Below are 9,002 nucleotides of genomic sequence, written 5' to 3'. Positions count from 1 at the left end.
AATTCTTCCAAAACTGATGTATAGGTTTAGCATAATTCCAACCAAAATCCCAGCAAGATTTTTGTAGATACAGACATGATTATCCTAAAATTTATATGGAAAGGTAAAAGAATAAAACAGATAAAATCATTTTTTAAGGAAAGAATAAAGCGGGAGGAATTATTCTGCCTGATTTCAAGATACTATCTAGCTACAGTAATCAAGACAGTGTGACATTGGTGAAAAGATAGACACATAGATCAATGGAACAAAATATGGAACTCAGAAACATACCCACATATTTATACCCAATTGATTTTTCACAACGGTGCAGACACAATTCAATGGAGGGTAAGATAGCCTTTTCAATGAATGGAGCTGAAACAATTGGTCATCCACAGGCAAAAAATAAAATTAAGAAAAGACCTAAACTTCACACCTTATACAAAATCAACTCAAAATGGATCACAGACTTAAATGTAATATGTAAAACTAAAAAACTATAAAACTAAAGAAAAAAATGTGAGAACATCAGGCTCTAGGACCAGGCAAAGTACTCTTAGCCTTAAAACAGAAAGTATGGTCCATAGAGAAAAAATTAATAAATTGGACTTTATCAAAATTAACAATGTTTGCTCTGTGAAAGGTCCTGTTAACAGGGTGAGTAAACAAGCTGCACACTAGGAGGAAATATTTGCAAATCACACATCTGACAAAGGACTACTATCTAGAACATAAAAAGAATTCTCAAAATTCAACAGTAAAAAACAAAAACAGGTAAAAAAAATCCAGTTAGAAAATGAGCAAAGGTATGAACATTTACTGAAACACATACACAGATGACAAAAAAGCACACGAAAAGCTGTCCAACATCATTAGTCACTAGAGAAATGTAAATTAAAACTAAAATAAGACATTATATACTTACCAGAATGACTAAAATGAAAGTATCAATACCTAAGCTGGCAAAGATATAGAGAAATTGAATCACATATTGCTGGTGGGAAAGTAAAATGGTACAGTCACTCTGGAAAAAAGTGTAATTTCTTTAAAACGTGAAATATGCAACTACCAAATGACCTAGCAACTGCAATACTGGGCATTTATCCTAGAGAAATGAAGATTTATGTTCACACAAAAACCTGTACATAAATGTTCATAGCAGTTTTATTCATAAGAGCCAAAAACTGGAAACAATATTCAAATGCTGAATAGTTAAACAAACTGTGGTACATTTGTGCCATGGAATATTAGCCATAAAAAGGAGCATATTACTCATATACACAACAAACTAGATGGCTCTCCAGAGAATTAAGCTGAATAAAAAGCCAGTCTCAAGGGGCTACATGCTATATGGTTGCACTTGTGTAATATTCTTGAGACAACAAATTATAGAAATGGAAAATAGATTAGTTACTGGTTTCCTATGGATAATGAGGGAATGGATATGTGAGGGAAGTGAGCATGGCTATAAAAAGCCAATGCGGGGGATCCTTGTGATGATGGACATTTTCTGTATCCTGATTGTATTGATGTTAATATTCTGATTGTGATATTGTACTTAGTTTTGCAAGATGTTTTCATTAAGGAAAACTGGATAAAGTGTAAAAGGGATCTCTGTATTATCTCTTACAACTACATGTGAATCTACAGTAATCTCAAAATTAAAAGTTTAGTTTAAAAAATTGGGAAGTATAGAGTTACCAATCACTTTGATGGGAAGACTGTGAGAGCAACTTTGGGAAGTAGAAATCAAGAGTGCTTAGACAAGTTGAGTTTTAGGTCATTATTAGAGACCCAAATATCAAGTGAGCGGTTGGATATATTTGACTGGAGTTCAGAAAATAGTTCTGGACTCTATATGTAAACATGAATATCATTGGCAAATCAATGTTACTTAATGCTATGGAAGATCTCCTTACATAAGGAGGAAAAGAATATAGAATCAAAACAAGAGAGAATCTAAGATCAAGCCTTAAAAAATTCCATCATTTAGAAGTCAAATAAAGGAGATAGAACTAGCAAGTCTGGAAAGACCGACCAGAGATGCAAGCAGAAAAGCATGTTGTCACAAAATAACAGTCGAAGGGTGTTTTGGGCCAGGCGCAATGGTTCACACCTGTAATCCCAGCACTTTGGGGGACAGAGGCGGGCGGAATGCTTGAGCCCAGGAGTTTAAGACCAGCCTAGGCAACATAGCAAGACCTCATCTCTACAAATAATAAAAGTAATAATAATAAAATAGCCAGGCATGGTGGCACACCTGTAGTCCCAAATACTCTAGAAGCTGAGGCGGGAGGATTGCTTGAACCCAGGAGGTCGAGGCTGCAGTGAGCTATGATCATGCCACTGAACTCCAGCAAGACCTTGTCCAAAAAAAAAAAAAAGTGTTTCAAGAATGCAAAGGTGTCATACACAAACTGTAGGTGAGAAAATACAAGATAATGGGACCAGACTTATAACAATGAAATTGCCTAGTCTCTGATTTGCATGATCTAATGCAAAACCTTCTGTGCAATATTTAGTCTTTTTGTTTTTCTCATTTTTTTTTCCGGACATAGGAGACAGAGGAAAATCATAGGCTCTCTTTTTGGCCCCAGTCTCATCACCTCAACTGACACTACTTCCTAACAAAAACATTCCATTTTTTTTAAGGCGGGGCTTACACTTACTCTCCTTCATGTTCATCTCTTGGACTCAACCTCTGCTGTCCTCTGCTATTCTTCTACATTCATTATCTCCTACCATTCTGTCCCTGCTCACACTGTGTGCAAACATCCTAAGTACATGCCTCACTGGTTTGTTCTTCTCAGCCTCTTTTGGTATTCTCCTTACATTTCCAAAGAGTTCCAGATCCTTACATTTTCCCTATTTAGATCCACTCTCTAGATTATCTCAACCAGTCCTATGGCTTTCACATGTCACCTATACACAGACAACTCTTAAAATTTCTGTCTCTAGCCCCAACTTCTCACTTTGATTCCTGACTTATATCCAATTGCCTGCCCAATATCTCCTCTTGAATGAATATTAGACACTTATAGTTAACATGTACAAACACTTGATTTTTCCCCATTCCCAACTTGTTCCTCTCTGTCTTCCCCAGCTTTCATGGAGCTCCCTAATAAATGATGTGATAGTTTTAAAACATGGTCCCAAATTCTTTGATGTTCCAATGTCCCCTCCTCCTTAAATATGGAATAGGCCTGTGATAAATTCTAAACATAGAATATGGTGGAAGTGGCATTATGTGACTTCTGAGGCTAGGTCATAAAAAACCATACAGCTTTTTCCCGGCTGTCTTAGAATGCTAATTCTACGGACACTTCCTAATGGAATACTCCTTCTTAAAGCCCAGTCATCATGCTGTGAGAAGCCCAAGCAAATGGAGATAGCAAAAATGACTGTTGTTTAAGTTCACTATTTTGGGGCATTTTGTAGTGATAGAGAACTGGAACCGATGGAACTGATGGTAGCTTTATTGTTTCAATTTTTCAGACCAAAACTCTAAAGTCATCCTTGACACCTTTCCTTTTCTCACACTCCATATCCAAACCATTAGTAAATCCTGTCAGCTGTCTCTTCAAATGTGCCCTAAGTCTGACCAATTATCACCAATCTGACCAATTCTGACCAATATCTCATCTACAAAGTGAATCTCTCCTAGGCAGAGATTCTTGGTGGGAAACAACAGAAACTGACTCAAGCTAATTTTCACAGAAAAATATTAGATAAAAGGAACCCAGATTACTCATAGAATAGGCTGAAAGGGATAAGAACCAAGTTCAGAAAATGATCTGAAATGAGTGGGGGACAGGTGTAAGAAGCACAGCCAGAGAACCAGCTGGGTTGATGAGTTGCCTCTGTTGGACACAGAACGCACCACCACACTAGTGCAAGTTGTAGGCTGTCTCCACACCATGGAGATCTGACATCCAAGGAGGTATCTTTTTGGTTGGTTCTAAATGACATTTCCGAGTCACAGCTACCAGGGGATGGGGAAAAAGAGAGTTTGGGCTTTTTGGATTTCATAGTAAGAAATAGGATCCTATCTTCCATAAAAACTCATTTTACATTTCACAGTGCATTCTCTAAACACAATAAGTGGGTACAAATTCTGAGCAGCCAAGTAAAAGTGAATGTCTAAGGGTTGGGTGAGGAGAAAATGAAACATTTTCTATCACAAACAGGCTCCCGATGTATGTTAATGTGTTGGAAATATAACTATATCGTGAATTAAAGCCTTGGATTCAAGTCCTGTTCTACCACTTAATAAATGTGTGACCCTTAACCAATTCCTTGAGTTCCCAGAGATTAAGTTTTTTCATCTTCAAAATGGGAACAATAATATCACTCCCACTTATCTTACGTGCTGTTTTGAGGATCAAATGAGTGTGTGAATACTTTGAGGAACTCTTAGTTCTCATTCATCTTTGTAACATGGTTGCCGAGCTTAAGGCCAGTCTGGAGTAGGTGTTCCATAAATGTTCCCTCAAGGTCCCGAATTAGCAATAACTACAGAAAGGATTTCTAAAATGAAAGCCATTAATTAATTTATGCAAATAAATCATCTATATAGGCCAGAAAAGTATGATCTTGTCATCCAGGGCCAGTCATTTTGTTTGTTTGTTTGTTTATGACAGAGTCTTGCTCTGTCACCCAAGCCAGAGGGCAGTGGCGCGATCTTGGCTCACTGCAACCTCCACCTCCCAGGTTCAAGCAATTCACCTGCCTCAGCCTCCCAAGTAGCTGGGATTACAGGTGTATGCCACCATACCCAGCTAGTTTTTATATTTTTTAGTAGAGACGGGGTTTCACCTTGTTGGCCAGGCTGGTCTTGAACTCCTGACCTAAGGTGATCTGCCCGCCTCAGTCCCAAAGTGCTAGAATTACAGGCATGAGCCATCATACCTGGCCCAGGACCAGTTTTAAGTAATATCAAGTATGCTTTGGGAGGAGGCCCTGATACTGATCATTTTTGCCACTGGCCTCTTTATAAAATAAGTATAGAAATAGCAAAGCAACTTATTGCTTCGTTATATAGTACAAATTTGGCTCAAAGAGCAAATTCCTTCTGTGACAAATTTTAGGGACTCATCAATAGTTCTTGGGAATTATTGTATCATGGGGAAGTTATACAGCTTATTGTCTAGATCTCTGGCCAATGGATTCAAGTTATCCTGAGAAAACAAGAACTATCAAACTATAGGATAACTAAGAATACAAGTGCACAATCTCTTAACCAAATCCTTTAGAGATAGATGCTTTAGAATTGAGAATTTTTCAGATATTTGAAAGAATTTAGTGGTAAAAATTATACATTACATAACCCCCAGCAAAGTCTGGGGCAGCACTTTCTCATCAAATACAACAATATTTCTGCACAGGTATGTGTGAATACTAATTCTAAGTGGAATAAAGACTATAAAAAGGCTGAGTGCAATGGCTTATGCCTGTATTCCCAGCACTTTGGGAGGACAAGGTGGGCGGATCACTTGAGGTCAGGAGTTCAAGACTAGCCTGGCCAACATGGTGAAACCCTGTCTCTACTAAAAGCACACACATACACACACACACAAAATAGCTGGGCGTGGTGGCATGCACCTGTAATCAGGGCCACTCCAGTGGCTGAGACATGCAAATGGTTCAGGAGGGAGGCAGAGATTGCAGTGAGCGAAAGGGCGACTGAGGAGGCTCTATTTAAAAAAAAAAAAGACTATAAATAGCTTCATATCAGTTCAGTTATGGTTACTTCAACATATGAAATTCAAAAAAACGTTTTGGTTTTTAGAGCTTTTTGGAATTTTAGAAATGCAGACAAGAAATAATTATTTTACTTTTCATAAAGATAGTTTTATAGCGTTTTGAGATAGAAAATGCTCCACTATGTACTTTTAAAGTCTTTATAAGCTTGAATATTAATATTACTCTAACCCTTAAAATTATCTACATGAAATTACTTTCACAATATCATTTTAAGTTTTATTTTTAATTGAAAAATAACTGTACATATTTAGGGAGTATAATATGATGTTTCGATACATGTTTACATTTTGTAATGATCAAATTAGAGTAGCATATTTGGCAACTCAAATATTTATCATTTCTTTGTGATGAGAATACACAAAAACCTCTTTACTATTTCAAAATCTATAATACATTGTTATTAGCTATAGTCGCTCTACTGTGCAATAGAACACCAGATTTTATTCCTCGTATCTAACTGTAATTTTGGGTTTATTGACCAATGTCTCCCCTTTCTTCTTCCACTCCTCTCCCCCAGCCTCTGGTCACAATAAGGTCTTATATGACAGACCCACAACTAGTATTACACTGAATGGAGAAAAGCTGAAAGATTTTCCTCTAAAATCAGGAACAAGACAAGGATACTCACTTTCTCCTCTTCTATTCCACATAGCACTGGAAGCCTGGAAGTCTTAGCCAGAGTAGTTAGGCAAAAGAAAGAAATTAAAAGTATCCAAGTTGGAAAGGAAGAAGTTAAATTGTTCCTGTTTGCAGAAAACATGATCTTACATATATATTTTAAAAAAAACCCTAAAGACTCCACTAAAAAACTATTAGAACTAATAAGCAAACTCACTAAAGTTTCAGGATACAAAGTCAACATACAATGTTCAGTAGCATTTTCATACACTAACAGCAAAAGATCTGAAAAAGAAATTTAAAAATCCTATTTATAACAGCTACAAAAAATAAAATACTTAGAAATAAATGTAATCAAGGAGGTAAAAGATCTTTACACTGAAAACTATAAAACATTGATGAAAGAAATTGAAGAAGACATAAATGGAAAGATATTCCGTGCTTATGGATTGGAAGAACTAATATCGTTAAAATGGCCATGCTGAAAACCAAACACTGCATGTTCTCACTCATAAGTGGGAGTTGAACAATGAGAACACATGGACAAAGGGAGAAGAATATCACACACTAGGCCCTGTCAGTGGGGTGGGAGGCTAGGGGAGGGATAGCATTAGGGGAAATACTAATGTAGATGACAGGTTGATGGGTGTAGCAAACCACCATGGTACATGTATACCTATGTAACAAACCTGCACATTCTGCACATGTACCCCAGAACTTAAAGTATCATAATAATAAATTAAAAAATAAAAAAATAAAATTTTATTATAAGTTTGAATAAGGCAATAAATCAATTAAATCATCTTTAAGATATAATTTTTTTAAAAATGGCCTTGCTACCTGATATGGTTTGGATTTGTGTCCCGGCTCAAATCTCATGTCAAATTGGAGGAGGGGCCTGGTGGGAGGTGACTGGATCATGGGGGTGGATTTCCCCCTTGCTGTTCTCGTGATAGTGAGTTACCATGAGATCTGATGGTTTAAATGTGTGTGGCACTCCTCCCTTCTCTCTCTTCTTACTCCACCATGGTAAGATATGCTTGTCTCCCCTTCACCTTCTGCCTTGATTGTAAGTTGCCTAGACCTCCCAGCCACGCTTCCTGTATAGCCTGTGGAACTGTGAGTCAATTAAACCTCTTTTCTTAATAAATTATACAGTCTGAGGTAGTTTTGTTTGTTTGTTTTGTTTTGTTTTGTTTTTTTCTGAGACAAAGTCTCACTCTGTTGCCCAGGCTGGAGTGCAGTGGCACAATCTCAGCTCACTGCAACCTCTGCCTTACAGGTTCAAGCGATTCTCCTGCCTCAGCCTCCTGAGGAGCTGGGATTACAGGCATACACCACTACGCCCAGCTAATTTTTGTATTTTCAGTAGAGACAAGGTTTCTCCATGTCAGTCAGGCTGGTCTTGAACTCCCGATCTTAGGTGATCCACCCACCTCGACCTCCCAAAGTGCTGGGATTACAGGCATGAGCCACCACACCCAGCCCAGGTAGTTCTTTATAGAAGTATGAAAATGGACTAATAACTAATACACTACCCAAAATGATCTACACATTGGTTGCAATCCCTAGAAAAATACCAATGACATTCTTCACAGAAGTGGAAAAAACAATCCTAAAATTTGTACAGAACCACAAAAGACCCCAGATAGGCAAATCCATCTTAAGCAAAAAGAAGAAACTTGAAGGTATCCTACTAACTGACTTTAAAATATACAGCAAAGCTATAGTAACCAAAACAGTATAGTACTAACATAAAAACAGACACACAGACCAGTGGAATATAATTGAGAGCCTAGAAATAAATCCATGTATCTACAGCCAACTGATTTTCAACAAAGGCACCAAGAGCACATAAAACTGATATTCACATGCAGATTAATGAAATTAGACTCTATTCTTTTACCACATACAAAAATCAACTCAGAGTGAATAAAGTTCACTAAAGTGAATAAAGTGACTTAAATTTCAGACCTGAACCTATGAAGCTTCTGGAAGAGAACACAGGGGAAAATCTCCATGACATAGGTCTGGGCAAGGGCTTTTTGGATAAGACCTCAAAGCACAATTAACAAAAGTAAAAACAGACAAGTGGGATTACATCATACTAAAAAGGTTCTGCACAGCAAAGGAAACAATCAATAGAGTGAAGAGACAACTAGCAGAATGGAAGAAAGTATTTGCAAATCGGATATCTGATAAAGAGCTAATATCCAAAATATATAAGGAACTCAAACTACGCAATAACAAGAAAATAATAATCCTATTTTAAAATGGGCAAAAAACTTGAATAGACATTTCTCCAAAGAACACATACAAATGGCCAACAGATACATGAAAAAATGTTCAAAGCAAGCCAAAGCTCTCTAAACATCAGAAAAATGCAAATTAAAACCACAATGATACATCACTTCATGCCTGTTAGGTCGGCTATCAGCAAAAACATGGAAGAGAACAAGTGTTGCTAAGGATGTGGGGGAAAGGGAACCCTTATACACTGTTGGTAGTATTGTAAAGTTGTAAAGTAGTAAAGTAGTATAACCATTTTGAAACAACAGTATGGAGATTCCTCAAAAAACTAAATATAGAATTACCATGTGGTCCAGCAATCTCACTACTGGGTATACGCCCAAAGGAAT

The sequence above is a fragment of the Macaca mulatta genome, chromosome 18 (genome assembly GCF_049350105.2).
Source record: "Macaca mulatta isolate MMU2019108-1 chromosome 18, T2T-MMU8v2.0, whole genome shotgun sequence".
Taxonomy (NCBI): domain Eukaryota; kingdom Metazoa; phylum Chordata; class Mammalia; order Primates; family Cercopithecidae; genus Macaca; species Macaca mulatta.
Note: the sequence above shows the minus strand (reverse complement) of the source record.